The sequence below is a fragment of the Anabrus simplex genome, chromosome 8 (genome assembly GCF_040414725.1).
Source record: "Anabrus simplex isolate iqAnaSimp1 chromosome 8, ASM4041472v1, whole genome shotgun sequence".
NCBI classification, from domain to species: Eukaryota; Metazoa; Arthropoda; class Insecta; order Orthoptera; family Tettigoniidae; genus Anabrus; species Anabrus simplex.
In genome coordinates, this window is record NC_090272.1 from 41,605,284 (window position 1) to 41,630,530 (window position 25,247).

Genomic DNA, 25,247 nt, shown 5'->3' on the forward strand with positions numbered 1-25,247 from the left:
ACTATCTCCATTTTGGTATGTATTTCTATAAACCACCTGAGAACAATATTTTTCCCTTCGAAATGTGAAAGGAGCATTTGAGTCAACCTATTGTGATTCATACATGGCAGAAAGGCCTCTTTAACACATTTTCCACGTTGTTCACCATGCAGTATAACATCAGAGAAGTTACAAGAAGTACATAAACACACTTTTCTCCTCACAGCTGTCTCCTACTGACGAGTGATGTGCATCTCAGCTCTTATGGTGACAAACTGTCCGGCTCCATGGCTAAATGGTTAGCTTGCTGGCCTTTGGTCACAGGGGTCCCGAGTTCGATTCCAGGCAGGGTCGGGAATTTTAACCATAATTGGTTAATTTTGCTGGTACGGGGGCTGGGTGTATATGTCGTCTTCATCATCATTTCATCCTCAACACGCGCAGGTCACCTACGGGAGTCAAGTCAAAAGACCTGCATCTGGCAAGCCGAACTTGTCCTCGGACACTCCCGGCAATAAAAGCTATACGCCATATCATTTCTTAAATTTGGTGACAAACTGCATCCACAAATACAGAGTTTACCTCCCGCATGCTTTTATGGCATGCGTAAGCCTACTGAACTCAATACTGCTGGTTAAGAGAGTACTTCATATATTTTCCCTGTTTTGATTTTAGGCCCACACTTTGAAAGCAAAAGTGTAATTGAGTTAAATACACATACTGAGCTACAGCTCATTAGCTCACAAGAAGCAGCTGCCACTGATAACAGTTCTTTACTACTGTCAGAACTAATATGGAGAGGCCAGACCCAGCGACTAACCGATTTTAAGGAACTTCAATGTACCTGTGGGGGGACACTCAAGAGTGACTTGTAAGGGTTTAGGTCAATATGCTTCCATTGTCAGAAAAATTGAGGTCAAATGTCATGACGCAGGATCCACTTTGGACCTAGTAGAGGTGATAGAACACTAAGAGGCGAACACATTTTACTTAAACATGTTAGGTCCGTAACCTAATCATTTCCGAAAAATTGATGAATCCCCAATTCCAACACAGCCCACATATACTTGAAGAGTTACACCGCAGTCAACCTGAGCAGTTGTCGAGTGGTCAACAAACTTGTCTGCAAATATTGACCAAATGAGTTCAAATCTTGTGGCAGGTATACTTTTTGTAAAAAATAAATTATTATTTGAGGGAAAGTAAAGATACAAATGCGAAAGAAAAAAAAAATAGGCGAACTGCAGTGAACTTTATTTTCTATCTGAAATTAACATAGAGAGAGGGAGAGAGAGAGAGATTCAGCAGCAAGTGTGAGAATGTTTAGGCCTATATTCATTTCAGGTAGAAAATAAAGTGTAATGCAATTGGAGTAATATTTTTGTTCACATTTTTATCTTCACGTTCCCTCAAATATTAATTTATTTTGTACAAAAACTCAAACTCATGTCTTCGAGTTCCCAGACCAGCATGGTGATCACTAGTCCACCACTCCAGTTGACTGCGGTTTAACTCTCCAAGTATGTATGCATTGCATTGGAATTAGGGGATTTATCAATTTTTTGGAAATTATTAGTTTGTGGACCTGACATGTTTAAGTAAGATGTGTTCACCTTTTAGTGTTCTATCACCTCTACTTGGTCCGAAGCAGACCCTGCGTCATGACATTTGACCTAAATATTTTTGAAAACGAAATCATATTGACCTAAACCCTTACATACCCCACCCCGCCACACACACACACATGCACACGTGCGCGTACATTGAAGCTCGTTGAAATCGGTTGGATGCATCACCAAGTCAACACTGGTGGTGGTGCTTACTGTTTTAAGAGGAACCCAACCCGAGTTAATGAGTTAACGAGCTAACGAGCTAACGAGCTAATGAACATGATGTAAATGATGGTGAAAGAAATTGAGTAAGGAGAGGGAAGGAATTAGCTGTGGCGTATAAATAGGAACATGGGAGTGAAAATGGCAAACCACAGAAACCATTCTCAAGACAGCCGATGGTGGTGCTCGAGTCCACTCGTCTCCTGACTGCAGAGCTTGACCCCATTTCCATAGCCACTTGGTAGACTGAGACAGGTCTATGAAAGTAACAAATCTGTTCTCACTCATAACTGAATACATAGTGCACTCTAACACTGGGTCTAAACATGAATGTACCTGGGTTTATGAAGCCATAGGAAAGAAAAAGAAATTGAAGGAAAAGACCTGATTAACAATCATCATCATCATCATCATCATCATCATCATCATCATCATCATCATCATCATCATCATCATCATCATCATCATCATCATTTTCCCATTTCCAGCTGATACCCGGTGGGAGCAAATATGATTCCACTCCACTTTGTTCTGTCATTCCACCATCCTTCTTCCAACACAATGTTCCAATCCATATTTTGTTTTCTAATGCTATTTTTCACCAACTCCATCCACCGCATTCTTGGTCTTCCTTGTCCTCTCTTCCCTGTCATCCGTCCTTCCAGTCCTCATCTTGTTAGACTTACTTCATTCATCCGTTTGACATGTGCACACCATTTCAATCCGTTTTGCTCCAGTTTGTCCTTTAATTTCTGTACTCCCAGTTCTTTCCGTATATCTTCATTTGTTACTCTATCTCTCCTAATTTTTTGTACCATACTTCTCAGGAATTTCATTTCAGCTGCTTTCATCTCGCTGAGTCGTTGTCCAAGTTTCTGCTGCATATGTCGTTATAGGAACATAATAAGCTTTATACACAACTTCTTTAGGCTTCATTGGTATATCCTTGTTCCATACTAGTCCTCTCACCTGTTGATCAGTTGTATTCTTCTGTTAATTTCCAAATCTATTCTTCCATATTCAGACAGTACACTTCCCAAGTATTTGAAGCGTTTTGCTACTTCCAATTTCTTATCTCCCACTTTGATAATTCCTTTTCCTTCTTTCTTGCCTCTACTCATACCACTGTTTTACTCTTCTCCACATTTATCTTCAATCCCCATTTCACAATATTTTTATTTATTGCGTCTAACTGTTCTTGTACCTCCACTTCATCCTCACCCCAAATCAGCACATCATCTGCAAACAACATCACCTTCATCTTCTTCTTCCTACTGTAATCTTTCATTGTTGCCTTCATGATGTCATCCATCACCATCGAAAACAGTAAGGGTGACAACACACTTCCTTGTTTTAGACCATTCTCAATTCTAAACCATTCTGATGCTCCAACTGTAGTCTTCACACTACTGTAGCAATCTTTGTACATTGCATTTATCATGTTTCTCAATTCTTTGTCAGTCCCTGTTTATTAGGCATTCCCAAACTTTTGTTCTAGGGATGCTATCATAAGCCTTTTCCAAATCAATAAAGGTCCTTCCTATATTCCCCAACTTTTTTTCCATATTTTGTCTCAGGATGAAAATGGGTTCAACTGTTGACCTGCCTCCTCTAAATCCAAATTGTTCTTCTATTTGGCTTTCTACCTTTACTCTAATTCTTTTTTCTAGTATTCTTTCCATTACTTTGGCAATATGTGAGATGATTGTGATTCCTCAGTAGTTACCACATACCTTCCTATCTTCTTTCTTGAATATTGGTAATATTATTCCCTTTTTCCAGTCTTCAGGAACTTTCTTCTCACTGGTCCTGATGCTTTGATCATTTCTATTGACACTTCATCTATTCCCACAGCTTTTCCCAGCTTCATTTTACTAACTGCCTATTCCACTTCAGCTATAGTAATGTCTGATTCTTCTTTTATTTTTTCCTCCTCAATTTTGTTTGTTTGTGTAATTTCTCCACTTATCTAATGTCTCACCTTTAGTAGCTCACTGAAATATTCTTTCCATCTATCTGTTATCTCTTCTGGTTTAGTGAATTTTTCTCCTTCTTTGCTTTCTACGAATCCAGTGATCACCTTCTCATTCCTTCTATTTTTTACAACTCCAAATAATAATTTTTTCCCCACAATTTAAATCCTCCCTGATTTCCTGGGTGAATTCTTCCCAGCTTTTCTACTTTTGCTCTGCATTTACTTTCTTGCAATCTCTTTTTGCTTCTATATATTTTGTTTTACTTTCTTCAGTCTTTTTCGTTTTCCATTCCTTCCAAGTTTTCTTCTTCTCTTTTACCTTTTCCTTCACTCTATCATTCCAACATTTTGTCATCTTTTCCCTTACTTTTCCTGATGTTCTTCCACATGTTTTCTCTGCGCTACTTACAAATGCCCTCTTAAAATTTTCCATTCTTGTTCCACATCACTGATATCTGTCCTTGGTATCTGTACTCTAAAATCTTTCTTAAACTCTTCTCCAACCTCCTTTCCTTTTAATCTCCAGACCTTAATCTTTCTTTCTCTTTTCTCTGGCAGTTTAATGATATTTCCCACTCTTAATTTTGCTACCACTGCCCTATGATCACACCCAAAGGCTTCTTCTGGCATGGCTGTAACATCCATTAGCTCTTTCCAATGTCCTTTTTCCACTAGTATATAGTCGATCAGAGTTTTCGTTCTTCTATCTCCCAATCCATACCTTGTTATCTTCTGACTATTTTTTTTTCTTGAACCACACATTTCCTATAATTAATTAGTTCCGCTGACAGAAGTCCATTAAAACATCCCCTTCTGGGTTCTTACTTCCATAACTGTATGATCCCAGGATCTCCTCTCTTCTTTGTCTGTCTCTTCCCACTTGAGCATTTAAGTCTCACATTATTATTATTTCCTTATCCTCTATATATTTTTCCACGTCCTCAAGGAATTCTTCTAAGGATTCTTCTTCATTCCCCATTTGTGGAGCATATACTTGAAACAAATCTTTTGCCGAATTTTATTTTTTCTATGATCATCCTGTCATTCATCTTCTTCACCTCCTCCACATATTCTAGGACATCCTTTCTTATAATCATCTCTACTCCATTTCTTGCCTTCTGTCCTCCACTGTAAGACAGTCTGTATCCTTCTTTTAGTTTTCTTTCCCCTTCCTTTCCATTCTGTTTCACTGAGACCTAGGATAGCTATGTCCTTCTCTTTCATAAACTCCACTAGCTCCTCCATTTTGTCCATCAGGGTTAGAATGTTAACTGTCCTTATTCGAATAAAATGTGAATGCTGGTCATTCATTTTTCCCAGGCATCTGGAGAACTGCGCTTTGCTTGCCGAAGACATCCTAGCATTTTCCGAGTTTGAACCGTATTTGCCAACATTTTAGGCTATTATTAAGATGGGGTCACCATTCTCAAATGCAAATGGAAAGATGTTTATTTATTTCTTTATCTGAGTCTGAAATAAACTTGTCCGACTCTATGGCTAAATGGTTAGCGTGCTGGCCTTTGGTCACAGGGGTCCCGGGTTCGATTCCCGGCAGGGTCGAGAATTTTAACCATCATTGGTTAATTTTGCTGCCACAGGGGCTAGGTGTATGTGTCGTCTTCATCATCATTTCATCCTCATCATGATGCACAGGTCACCTATGGGCGTCAAATCAAAAGACCTGCACCTGGCAAGCCGAACATGTCCTCGGACACTCCCGGCACTAAAAGCCATATGCCATTTCATTTAATTTACAACTATTCTATTTACACTTTGTTTTTTCAGTATTCAACTGTCGAGATGGCACATTCATTGGCTTCCACCAAATCCTTCATACTACATGGTTTAGGCAGATTTCTACAGATGAGCAGTTATCCATGATCTTGCTTTTCACCACACTCACACAAATCTAGATCACCGTACCCCTTGGTTTTTCATCGTGTCACTCCAGATCTTAATCTGTTAAGCGTCTTCCAATGTTGATATTGAAGATGATGTCCAGCAGCTGGCTTCTCTTTCACTTACCACAATCCTACACGCGACTTCCTTTTCCAGAGTTCCTTTCACCGAGATTCGGCTGATGATGGGATTGATGTTGTTATTTGTAGTCTCCCTCAATTTCAATTTTGATGGGAGGGCGTGAAGTCCAAACATTACATGTCTTGGATCTGTTTCTTGCTTCTTATTCTTCTCAATCTCTGTTGCAACTTGTTTTCTAACATCTGGAGGTGCTGCTCCCATAAGTGGAAAGAGTTGGTCGTAAGCAGCCTGGTACAATGCGACCTGTCTCGTGGAGGGCAACATCCAGTTGGTTTGTATGAGCAGAATTCCTCCAGACTGGAGCAACATACTCTGCAGCAGAGAAACACAAGGCAAGCAGATGTATGGAGGACGTTATGTTGTGCTCCCCTTGTTGTATGTGTGAGTTTGCGAATGAGATTATTCCTGCTTCATACCTTCTGTTTGGTACCTATACAGTGCTGTTTATAAGTTAGGGCATGGTCCAACTTTATTCCTAGATATTTCGCTTGATCACAATGGTTTAATGTGTGTCCTTTTCAGGTTACATTCAATGCAGAAGATGCCTCCACAAAGATTGTAAAGACAATCGGGTGTACCCTGGGCAACGTTGAGGAATCCTCAGTGGCTGATTCTTCCATCACCAAAACACTAACTTACTAGTTATTATGAACTTATGAAAAGGTGTGAGAAGCATTTAAACAAAAACAATTATCCTATTTGAGAATGATACAAGATCGAATCCCACAAAGTGAAAAAGAGTATAAAAGGAAGAGAAAGGCAGTTAAAGAAGTAACTTGACAAGAATCATGAGCTAGGCTTTTAAGTTCTATAGATGATGATGTTGAAGATAAGAGACAACTCATAAAACAAGGAAACATCTCAACTGATGAAAGAGAAACAGGTAACATAAAACTCTATGAAGAATGATGGCACAATGAAAATTACAGAGAAAGTGGAAAGGGAGATGAAGGAGCAGAAGAAAGTGATACTAAAACTATTCTTCTTAGTTAGGAACTTGACAATGTTTTCAGATTATTAGAAACAGAAATGTATGAGGATTAGACAAATTATGAGGGGGGATCAAATATAAACTGAATTTTATTTTTTATTTAAATTCATTTATTGAAAAACACAAGGCAATTACAATTTATTTTTCAACATAGTTTTCTGCTTTGGAAATGCATTTGTCCCAGCATATGGGCAGCTTTTTGATTCCCTCATCGTAGAAAGATCAGGGTCATGTCACCAGTCAGTTGCGCACAAAGTCTTTCACACTATTATCATCTTCAAATTGTTGCCCTCCTAGAGCTTCTTCAAGTGGTGCGAACAAATGGAAATCACAAGGCAATAAGTCCGGGCTGTAAGGAGGATGATCAGGTGTAGTCCAGTGCACATTTTCTGTAGCTTGGAAACAGAACTGTAGTATGGGGCCATTTGTGATGATTGCTTGACAGCTCCCATAACTGATTCCGACTTGTTCTGCAATTTCTGATATTCTCACCCATTGATCGTCGTCAATAATGTCTTTAACCACATAAATGTTTTCGTCTGTAATGCTGGCCTAAGGGCGGTGAATGTGTTGCTGATTTTCCACATGTTCTCGTCCTTCCATGAACTCTTTATTACAGGCAAACACACGCGTCCTTGACAATATTTGATCACCGAACTGTGCAGTCAATCTCTGGCAAATTTCCGCTGCTGTAACTCCTTCACGAGCAAGAAATTTTATAATTATGCGTTGTGCAGTGGAGCACCTGTTGCTCCAACATTGTAAGCGTTACTGATGAAATGGCGGGAAATATCTAACAGCACGATCTCCCCACTCCTAACAGTTCCACCTAAGCATAGCAGGTCATGGCAATACTCTAATCTTCACACTGCAGATCTAAAAGTACCTCAATCCTTGGCGTCAAAAACGTGGAAAAGTGAATTACTTTCTACCAAACACATTAGCACCTCTCCACTGTCATTGTTGGTTCTATAATTCCATTCCTGATGATGACTGTTGAAGTCTCTTACATAGACAGCTGGGTGTGAATGCACATCTAAAACTTAATTAGGCCACTTGACATTGGGTGGTTTATAGATATTTGAGACTAGAGTGTCACCTATCCGAGTAACAATGGTGTGAATATCCTTGCTTATATCAGAAGAGACAAGGTAAGCATTATCTATGGTGGAGCGCATGTAGGTGGCATTACCATATGCTTGATGATAGGTAGCTCCCAGAAGATCATATCCCGGAATCTTTCCTCTAGTCCTCAACTGCTGATCATTTGCAGCATAAGTTTCTTGGATAACTATTAAGTCAACTTCATAAGAAAGTAGCAGTTTAGACAGCGCTTCACTCTTGGATCAGATACTGCCTTCTATATTAAGTTGACAAATATGGACAGTACGTCCCACTCTTCTCATAGTAGCAGTAGTATGAAATGGTGTATGGCTTTTAGTACCTGGAGTGTCTGAGGACAAGTTCGGCTTGCCAGATCCAGGTCTTTTGATTTGATGCTCATAGGTGACCTGCGCATCATGATGAGAATGAAATAATGATGAAAACGACACATACACCCAGCCCCCGTGCCAGCAGAATTAACCAATTATGATTAAAATTCCCGACCCTGCCGGGAATCGAACCCGGGACACCTGTGACCAAAGGCCAGCATGCTAACCATTTAGCTATGGAGCCGGATAGTAGTAGTAGTAGTAGTTTGGTCCTGAACAGGGCCTGGCACTGTCTCCTTGTGCCTGTATGACTACCTCATACTTCTGATTAGTCAACGCACCTCCGCTCGTACAGCTTGCCACCGCACAACACGGCATTCTAACAGCACAAACACGGCATATACACTAGAATTCACTTCACTCACGAACGATACGCACAAGTTCATGACTTTCAAAACATTCGCAAGCCTCGAAAGTAATTAAATAATTAAAGAAACAATGTGCAGACCGCAGACGAACAGCAATGCACCGAAATTCACTGCTTAGAATGAAATCACCGACACCAAGGAATATATAGACTGATATTAACGTGCCGAACAATGCGTAGTGTAATGGGAGGAACGGTCCGTCTCGTGACACCTACCGTCTCCCTTCTAGCTACCATACAACAGAGTTCCCCCATAAGGTACTGCCAGCCGGGCCAGCTGGACCACAGTTTTCTAAACCGATGTTACTCCTCTATCACTCACTACTTTGTCCTGGCCTCCCATACATTGGTTCGCGCGGTTAATCATAAAACACCTGTCATGCTGGGGTATGTTAATAGTGTCTCCTGACTACTCTGATGAACTTAAAGAAAAAGGAAGCAATGATAATGCAGATTTCTCCCTGGGTGAGATGTAAGTAGAACTCCTGTTTGGTGTTAGTTAGAACGGGCTGTAACAAAACCATAGATCATAGACGTAATGTAGAAGTTCACCCTGTTCACATGGTATTCATATCTGACACAGAGCCTTGATATACATGATACAGTTAGAAAATTATGTTGTTGAAGATTTACTACATTGTTCTGTCCATAGCCTATGTATGTGTATGTTCAGTCTTCAGCCCTAAGGCTGGTTGGATCCTCAACAGTTCCGCCATCAGCTGTCATAGATGGCCTGGGTATCACTTGAAGAGGCGTACTAGGGAAATGAGGAGTGAGGTAGTTTCCAGTTGCTTTCCTCACAGAGCCAGAAGTTGCTATTACATATCAGTCTGCCAAGCCCACTGAAATGCATGCACCAACCGACCCTATGAGCAACGTTTTCACACCATTCATAGCAGGGACTGGCTGCACAAGGAATGGCATTACTAGCATCGCTCATACCTCAGTCACTTTCATATTGTCAAAGCCAAGGATAAGACAGAGACAGATCAATGAAAGTAACAAAATTGCTCTAGCCCACACCAGAAGACATAGTGCGGGTCCTGCTAGCAAAGGCATACGTAACCTATAGGATGTATCAAAATCAACGGTAAAACTTTTGTGTTGTTTTCCGTTTTACGACGCACCGTCGCAGACAGGTCTTTTGCTGAAGTAGGGCTAGGAGTGGGAAGAAAGCGACTGTGGCCTTAATCAAAGTAAAGCCTGGTGTAAAAATGGGAAACGACGTAGAGCCATCTTCAGGGTTGCCAAATGCAAGCTAACAGCTACGTACCTAGCATAAAACACGTGTCCAACTCGGTTGGTAATGGCAATACTTTAGGGATGGATTCTTCATAAAGAGAGAACATGGATCCAAAAATTACAGTCAACTGTAACACTGAATGCGTCTATAATGTCAGCTGGAACACTGTTCACCTATCTGATGAAGTGTTCAAAGTGACCTCTTCCTGCCTGAGAACAGTCCGCTTGTCTTCGGACTGAGTGTTGAGGTTGATCAAAAATGCCTGGTTAGTGCTGTCTGATAGCCTTACACAATGAGTACAGAGACAGTTGGTTCATCATCAACAGCAATCGAATACACGACAGACTTAACATGTCTTCAAAGGATAAGATCGCGAGGAATGCAGCACCATTTGTTCTGGCTGTTTTTAGTCAAAAGAGTAGTGTTACAATAATTATGGTAATTACCAGGTTAATAATGAGGGTGATTTGTGTACCGAAGAATGTATTACAACACTGAGAATAGCTGATAATTATCAGCCCTACTCCATTAGCTGGTAGCCCAACCGTGGACGTGTCCTCTCAATGATCAATCAATGATTAATCATCACTGATCTGCAGTTAGGGCAGTCGCCTAGCTGGCAGATTCCTTATCTCTTATATTCCTAGTCTTTTCTTAAATAATTGCAAAGAATTTCGGAATTTATTCAACATCTGCCTTGCTAAATTGTTCGAATTCTTAAAAAACCGCCCGTCAATCTTATTCGTCTAATGATGTCATTCCACGCCATCTCTCCACCGATATCGCGGAACATACCACTTATAATACCAATATAAATGGCCCGTTATTGGACATTATACATTTTCCACCTAACTCATTCCTGGTTGCCAGCGTTTCGCCCCAGTGTGCTAAGTTGGGTTCATCAGTTGGTAAATAGCACACCCACCAAGACGCATGGCTAGTGCATACGTGGAGGTTTTTGTTTTTCGGAAGGGCGGGTGGGGGGGGGGGGGCGAAGCCCTCCGGACCATCGACTCAATCTACATGGCCTCCGACATGCTATTATTTCTAAGAAGAAAGAGATAGCAGGGAAGAGTGGGAAGGGATACAAGGAGTATCTGCCGGTTTCCGAGTTACTCGCTACCATGGTAAGCGTGTTTGTACGTTAGACGCATTACCAGGCAAAGTTTGTGTTGGTAAGGTGGTGTTAAGGTGTGGTATTGGAGGGTCAGGGGAAAACCACATAGGCAGAAAGAGCCTGCATGTAAAACCTGACATCTTGTGATAGCACATGCAAGGATGTGGGCTGAAAAGGTCCAGTGGTTGTGTTAGTTGAGAAGAGGTATCATGAACCAGCCATGAACCGTAGTCTCGCCGTTCCATCTGCCAGGGGATCAGTCCGTCTGGGCACTGCCGTGACTAGCGCGGGCCTTGCCGGCTGCGGAGCCATGCGTCAAGTGCCACTAGGGCCCGCCGCACAGCGACGCCTCCTTGGGGTCCCTCGTACCCAGTCTCCAATCCCGGAGAATGAGGCCAAGCCCGCCTAGGCTGAGGCCTCCTGGATGGTGGTGGGTCATGACGCTGGGCCTCCTTCCTCTCTGCCCACGCCATGGTCCGGTAGACAGGGCAACTGCGATGGGAGGCCGGGTGGCCCCTCGCACAGTTGGCGCACACCGGCGCCTCTTTAAGTGCTGCGCAGGCCGTGTAGTGGTGATCACCCCCACAACGGTTGCACCTCACTAACAGCCCGCACCCCTCCTGCCGGTGGCTCCACCTCAGGCAGCGGAAACACTGCAAGAGCTGCCGAGGGGGACGTTTCGGTCTCACCTGATTGCCGCTTCCTGCTGAGGTCCTCTCCTTATTGGCTCCTCAGCCGACTACTATCCTGGGAGCAGTCCTGAACTGCGGCTGGATGGCCCTCTCCTGGTGGGCCGGCGTTGTCTTCTTCTTCCTCGTCCGGGGGTGTCATATTATCCCGGGGGTGGGGGTCTCTTCTGCGCCCGACTGCGTTCCCTGTCCTGTGGGGTGCACGTCGATGTCTGCAGCTCGACAGACACGCTGGCGGGTCGGGCCTGGGTAACAGCCTCCGAACTCCAGGGGGCGTCTTTCTCCACTGCTGTGCTGCCGTCCGCCATCTTGGGCACCTTACTGGACTGCGCCCGCGTGATAGGCCCTTCTTGGTAGGCCTTGGTCTGCGTCCACTTCGACCACATCACTGCTGGCGGGCTCGGGACCTCGGTCTGCGTCCACCTGGCGGAGCCGAACTGCTCGGCCTGGGTCGCACAGTCGCGACTCCGCGGTGCGGCGCGCAACACCTGGGTAGTGGCATCGTTGGTCTCCGGCTGGGTGGCTTGGAGTAGGTCGGTATTAACCGCCTTACGCCTCAGCCTCCTCGGCGTCTGGGTGATGGCCTCCCTAGTCTCCGTTTCGGCCCTCCTCCTGAGGACGCCGGCGTTCATTTCTGGTACGCCGTCCCTCCCTGGTAGTCGGATGACCTGGAACAGAGTACGGTAGAGAGCTTCTCCGCGTCGCGCATCCGCTCCTGGTCATGATGCCTGATGATTAGGCCTCCTGGTAGGAAGATCTCGACGGACATGGGCGCGGAATGGGGTTAGTTTTCACGGCCTTTTCGATATGCTAAATTTATTCGTGCTACCGCGCGACTTTTCAGAAAGTTTTGCTCGTGGATAACCAGCAAAATCGAACATAAAGGCGGTGAACGTGCGAAATACGTCAGTGAACTGCAGGAAGAGATTCCTACGGCTTGGAACGAGTGTAAACGTGCAGTATAGTTATACAATGCGTATACCACGTTTATTAGTAAGAAAAATATGCAAAGCTTATACAGGGTTTATTCAATGTATAACTATACAAGTGTTAAACAACTGTATAAGGACTTTTTATTCGTAAGACCGTTGTAGTATAACATAATTAATAGGCTGAATATTTTATTTACTTCTTATGTAATGCATGTTTTAATTTTACAGGACTTGCTATCTGGATTTTAATTTTTTAATTTAATGTTTAATTTATCATTTTAATATTATAAAAATTAGTTAGTGTGTTCGTAAACTGTATATTATTATATGAAGACGCTGCATAAAGGGGCTTTTCAGCCTCAGTGACATGTAGATTATAAATTCAATTCAATTCACTTCAATTCAATCCGACCTCACATGGTCAACTCTTGTTCTTTTCCGACCCCGACGATATTAGGTTTGCTAGATCTAGGGAGTCTTTAATGTTTACGCTCTTCGTTACCCTTGTCTTTCTTTGGCCGATACCTTCATATTTCGAAGTATCGGATCCCTTCAATTTTTCCGCCTGATTAGTGTTAGTAGAGTTCTCAATTGCACTTCCTCTTAAAACAATAATCACCAACACCACCCGCATACTCGGAAAGATTAGTTCTATCTAAAAAGTGTGCATAACAAAAATAATAGAAAATCCCATTTCCTTCTTTTTCTTCTTAACCTGTTTACACTCCAGCGTTGGTTTTCCCTCGGACTCAGCGAGGGATCCCACCTTTACCGCCTCAAGGGCAGTGTCCTGGAGCGTGAGACATTGGGTCGGGGATACAACTGGGGAGAATGGCCAGTACCTCTCCAGGTCGCCTCACCTGCTATGCGGAACAGGGGCCTTGTGGGAGTATGGGAAGATTGGAAGAGATAGACAAGGAAGAGGGAAGGAAGCGGCCGTGGGCTTAAGTTAGGTACCATCCCGGCATTTGCCTGGAGGAGAAGTGGGAAACCACGGAAAACCACTTCCAGGATGGCTGAGGTGGAAATCGAACCCACCTCTACTCATTTGACCTCCCGAGGCTGAGTGGACCCCGTTCCAGCCGTCGTACCACTTTTCAAATTTCGTGGCAGAGCCGGGAAGAGAACCCGGGCCTCCGGGGGTGGCAGCTAATCACACTAACCACTACACCACAGAGGCGGACAAATCCCAATTCCAATCTTTTATATTTGGTACATTTTTACCGTTTTCGATTATCTTTGATCATCGCTGACTTGGAAATATGTCATGGTTACGAGCTCACAGCCGATTGTGTTGTGATTGTCTACGGTGGGTCATAACTCCTACTGACCAAGAAGAACAACTTTCACTCCAAGTATCTAGGAATCTTCTCGATCATTCACTGTCAAACTCCACGTCTCGAGTGTTGGAGAAAAAGTGAAGAGCAGAGAAGCTGGCAGAAACCTCGTGGAGAGTGCTAGCAAACCAGGAATCGCCTAAAAGACAAAACAGAAGTGACCGAGCGAGTTGGCCGTACGGTCAGAGTCGCGTAGTTGTGAGCTTGGAATCGGGAGACGGTGGGTTCGAATCACATCATCGAGAGCCCTGAAAATGATTTTCCGTGGTTTCCCATTTTCACGCCCGGCAAATCCTGGGGCTGTACTTTAATTAAGACCCTGGCGCCGTTCTTCCTATTCCAGCCCTTTCCCATCCTTGCGTCGTGACGGTATAAAAAGGAACCAGTAGTTAATTCGGCCTTTTTAGGAGTATCTCTGATGTCAAAACGCGGCTGGCCCAAACAAACAAAAATAAACCTTTATTTAGGTTATTTTGAAATAAAATGCTTCTATTCAAAAATTTATAATCTGGACTTATCAACTTTTGACTCTCACTGCTTCAATTCTTCTTCGTTTGATTCGGCGATATCACGTCACATCTCCAAACTAAGAGCATCGAATCATTGAAATTACGATTCAAAGGCGAATTTCACCAGTTCCGTATGTCAACGTCTGCGTTCTTTAGTCGCGCAATTACCGGACGAGTTGGCTGTGCGGTTATGGGCGAGCAGCTGTGAGCTTGCATCCGGGGTTCTAGCCCACTATCGGCAGCCCTGAAGATAGTTTTCCGTGGTTTCCCATTTTCACACCAGTCAAATACTGGGACCGGTTCTTCCCACTGCTAAGTCTTTACTATCCCATCGTCGCCATAAGAACTATCTGTGTCAGTGCAACGTAAAAAAATAAGTATTCGCGCAACAGTTACCAACACGGATAGAAAAATTAACAAATAAGACTTCAGTATGGAAAATGTGGACAAATAAGGGGATTTTCAAAAATATATGTGAATAATACGGCGTAAATGCTGTACTATGGTAACCCTAAGCGTAACTAATATTCTCGTTTACACCAATATGACTAAGCCCGAACTGCAGAAATAAATGGCTATATTGTGTGATTTACCTTCACATACGAAGTAATTAGGTGTGATTAACCTAATTTCCATTTTTCGTTGTTTATGGCCTGCCAGCTCTCGGTCGTACGAAGCACAAGAGAATGACATTTGACACTGTCAAGTTAAATAATTATTGCGAGCGCAAGAAGACTGCCTTCCTCACCTAGCTAAGCCCGAGATCTGTTATTTTTCACGAGACGAGCCAACATAATGACCTATAAGGAGAAGCTACCGTCATTTATCACAGCTTAATGTTTCGTACCGCGGGGGAACGAATAAAGTTTTTATTTAACATTGATTACCCCAGGATTAGGATACACAACCACTCGTGTGACAGATTGCGTTCCTTAAGCCTGAGGATTACATTCTACCTAAAGACCTAACTTTTAATTATAATAACTGAAAGTACTTGGCCCACACATAAGAATGTGAAACAGTCTTTATAATTCTTATGCCATTTGTAGGGCCGTAACTTATCATTTACTTCTATTGCTTTGGCCCGCTTCACACCTTGACATCGGCACTTGAGCGAACATGAGGACAGCTCCTAGTTGTATGTATCAGAGCGCTGCATCACCGAAAAATGAAATGGCGTATGGTTTTTAGTGCCGGGAGTGTCCGAGGACATGTTCGGCTCGCGAGGTGCAGGTGACACCCGTAGGCGATCTGCGCGTCGTGCTGAGGATGAAATGATGATGCAGACGACACATACACCCAGCCCCCGTGCCAACGGAACTAACCAGTGAGCATCATCGGGTATGAAACGAAATAGTCTGACGCTGGCATGGTCGGCAAACCGGCAAACCTTTCTGTGAAGCAGTATTTTATACTACAACCGAGTATGAAAGTCGATCCTTTCTGAGTCAAGCTTCTTCTTCTTCGTCTGCTATGGTTCTACAGTGCATTGTAAACCTTGGTCTCTTCAACACTCTTCCGCCATTTATCTCGATCCAGCGCTAATGCTTTCCCGTTTCTGTAGCCCATTTCCCGAAGATCTTCAATGACTCCATCCATCCACCTCGTCCTCTCTGTCTTCCTGGATTTCCATCTAATATCTGTTTAGGTAGTTCCATGTCACTCATTCGTGCAAAATACTCGGCCCACCTCAGCCTGGCTAATTTCACGATTCTTCTAATAGGTGGATCTTTATAAATGGTGTACAATCCATGATTGTACCTTCTCCTCCACGTTCTTCTTTCACGGATTGGTCCGATGATTCTTCGAAGTATCTTCACTTCTCTAAAGCGGACATCTAATCTCCGTCGCAGAATCTCCAAATATTTTTGCTCGGCCGGGTGGCTTCCATCTTTATTTCGCTACCTCGCCGACATCAATTAAGCAAATAGGCTGACACCGAGTTGGAAGTCAGCCTCCTCGACACCATGTTTACTTGCATCATTAACGATGTTGATCCCACCATATCTGAAGACGACATCTACAGCCACCTCCGCTCCGCCGGCGTCCCAGTTCACGACGCCTACCGGCTGTTAGACGGCTCCAATTCATCACCATCATCGCGGATTCTTCTATATCTACCCACGTTAGCCGACATGAAGCGCCGCCTCAACAGCGGAGTAACTATTCACCAACGCTACTACTTAGTGGACCCAACTCCTCAATCTATGAGATCAGCTCACCGCAGATCCAACTATCCTGCCAGTCGCAACCGCGCATCAACCCAGGACATCGCACCAGCAGTCATCGTCACCCTTATTCACTCACCCCACAACTACCACTACCACCTCCACGACCACTACGACATCAGCTCATTCTCCTTCCTATGTTCCCATCACTTCTGTTATGACATGCCATCTTTCGCCCATAATGACCTCAATCCTTCCTATTTCTTCAACCCCCGTACAACCTTGTCCCCAGCAACTCCCTGACAACACCTTGGACTCGCCCGCAGCAACGCGGCCATCGCCACCAACATCTTCGAAAGACGACGCCGCAGCAGCCGCCTCAACATCCTCATCGCCAACGCAGCCACCACCAACTTTACGTTATGTCTAGCTGCGTCATCCGCGGCATAGACCCTATCACCTCTGAACGGGACACCTTCCGGGAACTTCAAGCCACAGGCGTTCCCGCCCGTCGGGCGTTCAGGATTCGGAACGCCGACGGCCCTACGTATATGGTGCGACTACATCTTCCAACTGCAGATGACGTACAACACATTCTTAACACCGGCGCCAATATCTACCAATATCACTACAAAGTGGAGCCTTCTCGTTCCCCACCCCAACCAATTCGGCATCCCTCCACAAATACCCATCGTCGACCCCGGCCAGCCCCTCTTCCTTTTCAACCTCGTCAACCTGTCTGTCCACCCCTTCCTCCAACTACTTTCTCCCCCCAACCCTTTCCGACGCTAGATATCATTCGACTTCTAACCACTTCACCACTTCCCTTTGTAATCTCACCGCCACTCTCAACCTCCTAACCTTTCATCTCCACCCTGGAACTCTCATCTAACCTTCCCTCTTCTCACACATCTCCTATCATTTCTCACTTCGTCTACCCACCTCCCTTCTCCATCACATCTCCTCGACCCACTCGCGTCTCTTGGCCAGACAGAGGGCGTAACCCTCTAGGTGACCCGCCCCACCTCTTCAGGGTGGAGAATGAAAACTTAAGGAAAAAAGGTATCTTTCTTCTAAAAGCATCCAGCATTCCGACGTCCTTTGCTGTTAATGGCCAAGTTTCATTGGCCACGGCCCTACCGTGGCTCTACGCCTCTTGTATTCGGGAGACGGGACAGGGCTGGACCTCACGGCAGGCTCCAACCGTCAGCTGTCCTGAGAATGGTTTTCCGTGGTTTTCCATTTTGCACTAAGGCGAATGCCGGGACAGTTCCTAGTACAGGCCACGGAAGCCAACCCCCTCACCTTCTCAGTGCATCTCCTTCACCGTTACAAATCTCCCGGCCTGAGAGACGGCGTTACCGTCTAAGAGGCCCACCTCCCCTTTCAGGGGAAGAATAATAATAAAGAATGAAAATGTTTTGGTAATACAGTAGTATTAGTAGGTAGTTAAGTTTCCGAGGCATATGCAAGCACCGTTTTTATAAGTGTTTTGTAGATGGTTAATTCGGTGGTACGAGTCAGAGCGTGGGATGTTGACCCTCGGGCCCGTAGCTGAGTCCTGGCATTGTTTCCACTTACTTGTGCCTGGCTCCTCATTTTCATCTATCCTATCCGACCACCCTTGGTAAACTCTTGTTCTTTTTTGACCCCGACGGTATTAGGTATCCAGGCCCTTGTCTTTTTCGGCCGATACCTTCATTTTTCGGATCCCTTCCAGTTTTTCTCTCCGATTTGTGTTATATAGAGGATGGTTGCTCTTCAAACAATAATCACCACCATCACCACCGTTTCAATTACACCAAGCGACTTGGAGTACCGTTAGGGGCGTGCGGCTGTGAGCTTGCATTCGGGAGATCATGGGTTCAAACCCCACTGTTGGAAGCCCTGAAGATGGTACGGCCTTGAGGCGTTAGGATGCGTTGTGTGCCGAGACCGCCCGGCAGGTCTCATCGTCCACAAGTGATGCACGGCGTTAGCGCGCACTCTGTGACCCACCGGCAACCTCATTGAAATTGTTTGTTTCGATCGAAGGTATTGTTGTGAAGATACTGAAAGGTCTATCTGTTAGCGAAACCATTCTTAAGATATTGATGGAAACAAACCGCAATGGAATAAACACAAAACAAAATAAGTGGACAGATGTAACTAAGTGCCCGGTTGAGTGGCTCAGATGGTTGAGGCACTGGCCTTCAGACACTAACTTTGCAGTTTCAAGCCTGGCTAAGTCCAATTGTATATGAAGGTGCTCATATACGTCAGCCTCGTGTCGGTAAATGTATTGGCAAGTAAAAGAACTACTGTGGGACTAAATTCTGGCACCTCGGCGTCTTCGAAAACCGTAAAAGTAGTTAGTGGGATGTAAATCCAACAATATTGTTATTGTAACTGAGCCCAAGTTTCTCGCACTCTTTATTCATATTTTTACACGTTGTTTTACGTCGCAACGACACACATAGGTCTTGTGGCGACGGTGTGATAGGAAAGGGCTTGGAGTGGGAAGGAACTGGCCGTGGCCTTAATCATGGTGCAGCCCCAGCATTTGGCTGGTGTGAACATGGGAATCCACCATCTTCAGGGCTGCCGACAGTGGGGTTCGAACCCACTATCTCCCGAATACTGAATACTGGCCGCACTTAAGCGACTGCAGCCATCGAGCTCGACACTCATTATTTATATGGGTGAATTATTATTTTATTACTATTTAATTCATTTACTGTCCAGGGTTGTTTTTCCCTCGGGCTCACTGAGGGACCCCGCCTCTACCGCCTAAAGGGCAGTGTCCTGGAGCGTGAGACATTTCGTCGGGGATACAACTGCGACGTATGACTAGTACCTCACCCAGGCGGCCTCACCTGGTGTGCTGAACAGGGACTTTGTGGGGGGACGGGAATGTTGAAAGGGATAGGCAAGGAAGAGCGAAGGAAGCGGCTGTGGCCTTAAGTTAGGTACCATCCCGGCATTTGCCTGGAGGAGAAATGGGAAACCACCTCGAGGATGTATGAGGTGGGAGTCAACCCCCCCTTCCTCCCAATACTCAGTTGACTTCTGGAGGCTCGATGGATCCCGTTCCAGTCCTCGTAACACTTTTTCAAATTTTATTGCACAGCTGGGAATCAAACCCGGGTGTCCGGGAGTGGCAGCTAATCATGCTTACTCTCACTACAGAGGCGGAATCCTTATTCTTCTTTTTTTCTTTTGTTTTACATTGCTTTACGTTGCACCGACACAGATACGTCTTATGGCGGCGATTGGATAGGAAAGGGCTAGGAGTGGGAAGAATGCGATCGTGGCCTGATGTGGAAATGGGAAACCACGGAAAACTATCTTCAGGGCTGTCGACAATGGGGTTCGAACCCACTATCTCCCGAATGCAAGCTGAATCCACGTGATCCAAACAGCGCAGCCACTTGATTGATATTGAATAATTTCTTGTCCACCTCTGTGGTGTAGTGGTTAGTGTAATTAGCTGTCACCCTAGGAGGCCCGGGTTCGATTCCCGCCTCTACCACGAAATTTGAAAAGTGGTACGAGGACTGGAACAGGGTCCACTCAGCCTCGGGAGGTCAACGAGTAGAGGTGGGTTCGATTCCCAGCTCACCCTTCCTGGAAGTGGTTTTCCGTGGTTTCCCACGTCTCCTCCAGGCGAATGCCGGGATGGTACCTAACTTAAGGCCACGGCCGCTTCTTCCCTCTTCCTTCCAATCTTCCCATCCCCCCGCAAGGGCCCTGTTCAGCATAACAAGTGAGGCCGCGTGGGCATGGTACTGGTTATCCTCCCCAGTTGTATCCCCCGACCTAGAGTCTGAAGCTCCAGAACACTGCCCTTGAGGCGATAGAGATGGGATCCCTCGCTGAGTCCGAGGGAAAACCCGACCCTGGAGGGTAAACAGATAAAGAAGGGGAAGAAGAATAATTTCTTAACTATCCTACCTCCTATGTAGCTCTTAGACATCCCGCATCATAAGCGTTCTGTACAGACGAATCAGAAAGCATACTCTGTGAAGGATGTGCGGTAGGGCTCAATTATTAGTCATACAATGCTCTCACCGTCCAGAAGTAAAGAGTTGGCGTGACCTGTCGGTGGGTCTCATAGTCGCCAACGTGATATGAGTGGTGGTGGTGGTGATTACTGTTTTAAGAGGAAGTACAACTGGGCAACCATCCTCTAATAACACTGATCAGAGGGAAAAATGGAAGAGGTCCGACATTTCGAAAAAAGAAAGCATTTTTAAATTTAATTGACTTCTGTTGTAACAATATTTGGTTATCTTCCATGTAAAATGAACCAAAACAGAAGGTTACGGCCAAAGAAAGACAAGGGCTACACAGGGCGTGAAAATGAAAGACTCCCTAGGCCTCGATGCCTAATACCGTCGGAGTCAGAAAAGAACAAGAGTTGACCAACGGAGGTTGGGTAGGATAGATGACAGTAAGGAGCCTGGCACAAGTAAAAGCCATGCTGGGTCACCAACACACGCTCCCGAGTTAAGAGCCCCTGGCCCGTTTCAGTTCCGTGGATGCATTCTACCACCCCGCCACACAGGGAATGTTGGACGAGAACTTTGTGTTCATTCAAGACGGAAGACTAGTCACATTCGTCTTGTCTGTCAAACCACGCTAGCGGATGAGTAGACCTAGTTTTTCTTGTGTAGTCTATTGCTTCCACTCACCTGCGTTTAAAGATGTCATCCCACCTCTACCGCCTCAAGGGCAGTGTCCTGGAGCGTGAGACATTGGGTCGGGGGATACAACTAGGAAGAATGACCAGTACCTCGCCCAGGCGGTCTCACCTGCTATGCTGAAAAGGGGCCTTGGTGGGGGATGGAAAGATTGGAAAGGATAGGCAAGGAAAAGGGAAGGAAGCGACCGTGGCCTTAAGTTAGGTACCATCCCGGCAATTGCCTGGAGGAGAAGTGGGAAACCACGGAAAACCACTTCCAGGATGGCTGAGGTGGGAATCGAACCCACCTCTACTCAGTTGACCTCCCGAGGCTGAGTGGACCCCGTTCCAGCCCTCGTACCACTTTTCAAATTTCGTGGCAGAGCCGCGAATCGAACCCGGACCTCCGGGGGTGGCAGCTAATCACACTAACCACTACACCACAAAGGCGGACCCTTCCTTCATTACTCGGATTTTCAACGGAGAATGTAGACTCTCAACGAATCACTTTTCATGGGATTCTGATTTTTACCACCATGAATCAGAGTTAACTACTGTCACTCAATACGCGCAGTGTGACCACCTTCACACTGGCTTGCAGGATAAGAAGATAATTTCCTGGCTGGGCTCACTGTACTGTTCACACATATTTGTAACATTATACAGATTTTCGGTTGTAGCCGCGCACACTTCTTAGCGATCGACTCGTTTGGTGCGCACTTCGGGGGCATAGCTCAGTGGTAGAGCATTCGACTGCAGATCGAGAGGTCCCCGGTTCAAACCCGGATGTCCCCTAATATTCTTCTCCCTGGTTATCCTTTTCATCGTACCTGATAACTAGGGTTCAGACATTTTTTACTAAAGAAATACAAAATACGCAACAAATATACTCTAAAAACTAGCTAAAGTTTACCTAAAAATATGTCATGAATTTTAGAATAGGTAGCATGTCTTTCTTCTTTCTTTTCTTTCTTTCTTTCTTTCTTTCTTTCTTTCTTTCTTTTTAATCCGTTGGTTTGGTTTGGTTTGTCCCTCAGACTTAGCGAGGGATCACACCTCTACCGCCTCAAGGATAGTATCCTGAACAGTGATACTTTGGGTCGGAGGGATACAACAGGGGAGGACGACCAGTACCTCGCTCAGGCGGCATCACCTGCTATGCTGAACAGGGGCCTTGTGGTGGGGATGGGAAAATTGGATAGGCCTAGGTACCATCCCGGCATTTGCCTGGAGAAGTAGGAAACCACGGAAAACCACTTCGAAGATGGCTGAGGTGGGAATCGAACCTACCTCTACTCAGTTGACCTCCCGAGACTGAGTGAACCCCGTTCCAGCCCTCGTATCAATTTGAAATTTCGTAGCAGAGCCGAGAATCGAACCCGGGCCTCGGGGGTTGGCAGTTAATCACGCTAACCACTACACCACAGAGGCGGACATTATTATTATTATAGGCTGTTAAATTGCTTTTAGATTCGATTTTCTTGGCGTTAAAAAATTGGGTTGGCAGGGTGTCAATACGGGACCTCTGCAGCAGATATTTATAAATCCGAGTTCTGCTTCTTAGATTTACTTTCTTTTGTGAGCGATCAAGAACTGCCTAGATCTTCTTCTTCTTATTATTATGCTTCTTAATCTGTTTTCCCTCCAGGGTCGGTTTTTCCCTCGGACTCAGCGAGGGATCCCACCTCTACCGCCTCAAGGGCAGTGTCTTGGAGCTTCAGACTCTGGTTCGGGGGATACAACTGGGGAGGATGACCAGTACCTCGCCCAGGCGGCCTCACCTGCTATGCCGAACAGGGGCCTTGTGGAGGGATGGGATGATTGGATGGGACAGGCAAGGAAGAAGGAAGGAAGCGGCAGTGGCCTTAAGTTAGGTACCATCCCGGCATTTGCCTGGAGGAGAAGTGGGAAAACACGGAAAACCACTTCCAGGATGGCTGAGGTGGGAATCGAACCTACCTCTACTCAGTTGACCCCCCGAGACTGAATGGACCCAGTTCCAGCCCTCGTACCACTTTTCAAATTTCGTGGCAGAGCCGGGAATCGAACGAGACCTCCGGGGGTGGCAGCTAATCACGCTAACCACTACACCACAGAGACGGGCAACTGCCTACATATTAAAAAAAAAAAAATCCTTGGTGATCCTCTCAAAGACTGAGCAGTTGCAAGGATGGCGATAAAACGTTACGTGTAGACGGACCTCTACCGCAAGCTGAAAGGAGCAGAACTCCTTGGAAGTTGGTCCTCATTGTAAGCGAGAGTCGCCACTTTCTGCTGGTACTGTAGGTAACCTGTATATTTATAGGAAGCCACTACCACTTGTCTGAGTTCTAAATAGTGTGAATTAGTGCGGAGTATCGTGCCCGGAGGTTATATAAATAAGAGTGGCTCGCCCCTCTCCTATAAACTCCGTGCACGAACAAAATGGCGCGGGGGAAGACGAAGAAGAAGGGTGTCTCCATGGCAACAGGGAGGGGGCGGGCTTGAGGTAGCGGGAAGGGAAATTACGCGAGAAATCTTTGCATAATTAGAATCAACGATGTGGAGCCTTGCGGAACACAGGAGCCGGGAGAACTACAATCAATTTGAAAAAAATGCCTCGACACGAGTGCTTGAACTGATATATCATCCTCTGGTAGAGGGATGTCATAAACATCTCTCAGGATATAAGGATGGATAGTGAGAGAGGTGACCAACCCACTAAGCTTTTTAAAGGTGAAATTCAGGCCGTCATGATGCATTCATTCAGTTATGACAAGCTCAAATGTCTGGCTACTTAGCCGAATGGTCAGTGTGTTGGCCTTCCATTCAGAAGAACCCGGTTTTGATTCCCAGCCATGACGAGGATTTTAACTGCCATTGGGTAATCCTTTCCTTTAAGACGAAGTAGAACTGGGCAACCATCCTTTAATAACACTAATCAGAAATGAAAAAAGGAAGAGGCCCGACACTTCAAAAAATGAAGATAGGGCATATCGGTAAAACAAGTTGAACAAAGGTGGATTACTGAGGACATGGGCCCGGATTTAGAGATCCGCGTGCGAATAGAAATGGCTCGTACTAGCTTTCTGAAAGCGAGGAATCTACTGTGTGACAGAAGCCTCAGCTTCTGGAGACACGTTACAACTTCGTCAGATGCTATGACTATCGACTGCTTCTGCACGGCGCTGAAACAAGGACTCTGAAATGTAACACCATTAGGAGAATAAATACCTACGAGATGTGGATGTTCCGAAGGATGTTACAGATCTCCCAGACTCACCACGTCTCCAGTGCTGTTGTACTCACGTCAGGCGTATGAGGAGGGAACGAATGTTGATGTGTACAATCAAGAAAAAGAACAAAAAGAAAAGAATGAGGAATGAAAAGTCATCTACGTAGAGGCCACGAAAGCCCTGGGAGTAACCTCAGCACTTAATGATTTAGCTCTACGCCCGACCGCCTTTGACCCCAGGAATTAACCTGGTAGTCATTTTTGGTGTAAGATGAGTGAACCTCAGAGCCATATGCACCTTCGGAAGTGGAAATATCATTCCTTAAATTTTACGACTTCCTGGCGGGGATTCGAACCCACGTCCTTCCGGGCGAACCGAGTACGCCTTTACCGCCTCGGCCAAGCACCACCTGTTCAAATTGATCATGTAGAGTAAAATTAATGGACGCAGAAGTCGCGGTCGAAGGAAACTCTCGTGGTTGCGGAACTTACAGATTGGACAGAACAAGATTCTGATGAGGACAGCCGAACATCGTACAGACTTCGCTATGATTGTCGCCAACCTTCAGTAATGGAGAAAGCACTACAAGAAGAAGATCGCTAAAAGAAAAGGAAGAATCACGAACCAAACCACACCCCATGGCGCAACAGCCCCGAAGGCCTGCAGATTATGAGGTCTCTTGTGGTCAGCACGACGC

The 25,247-nt window shown here is 45.3% G+C and overlaps 1 non-coding gene across 1 annotated transcript; it reads left to right on the forward strand.

Moving 5' to 3' along the window:
- Positions 1-22,058: 22,058 nt before the first annotated feature.
- Positions 22,059-22,130, forward strand: TRNAC-GCA (transfer RNA cysteine (anticodon GCA)). The gene has a single exon. It is a non-coding gene; the product is annotated as a tRNA-Cys (tRNA).
- The last annotated feature ends 3,117 nt before the right edge of the window (positions 22,131-25,247 follow it).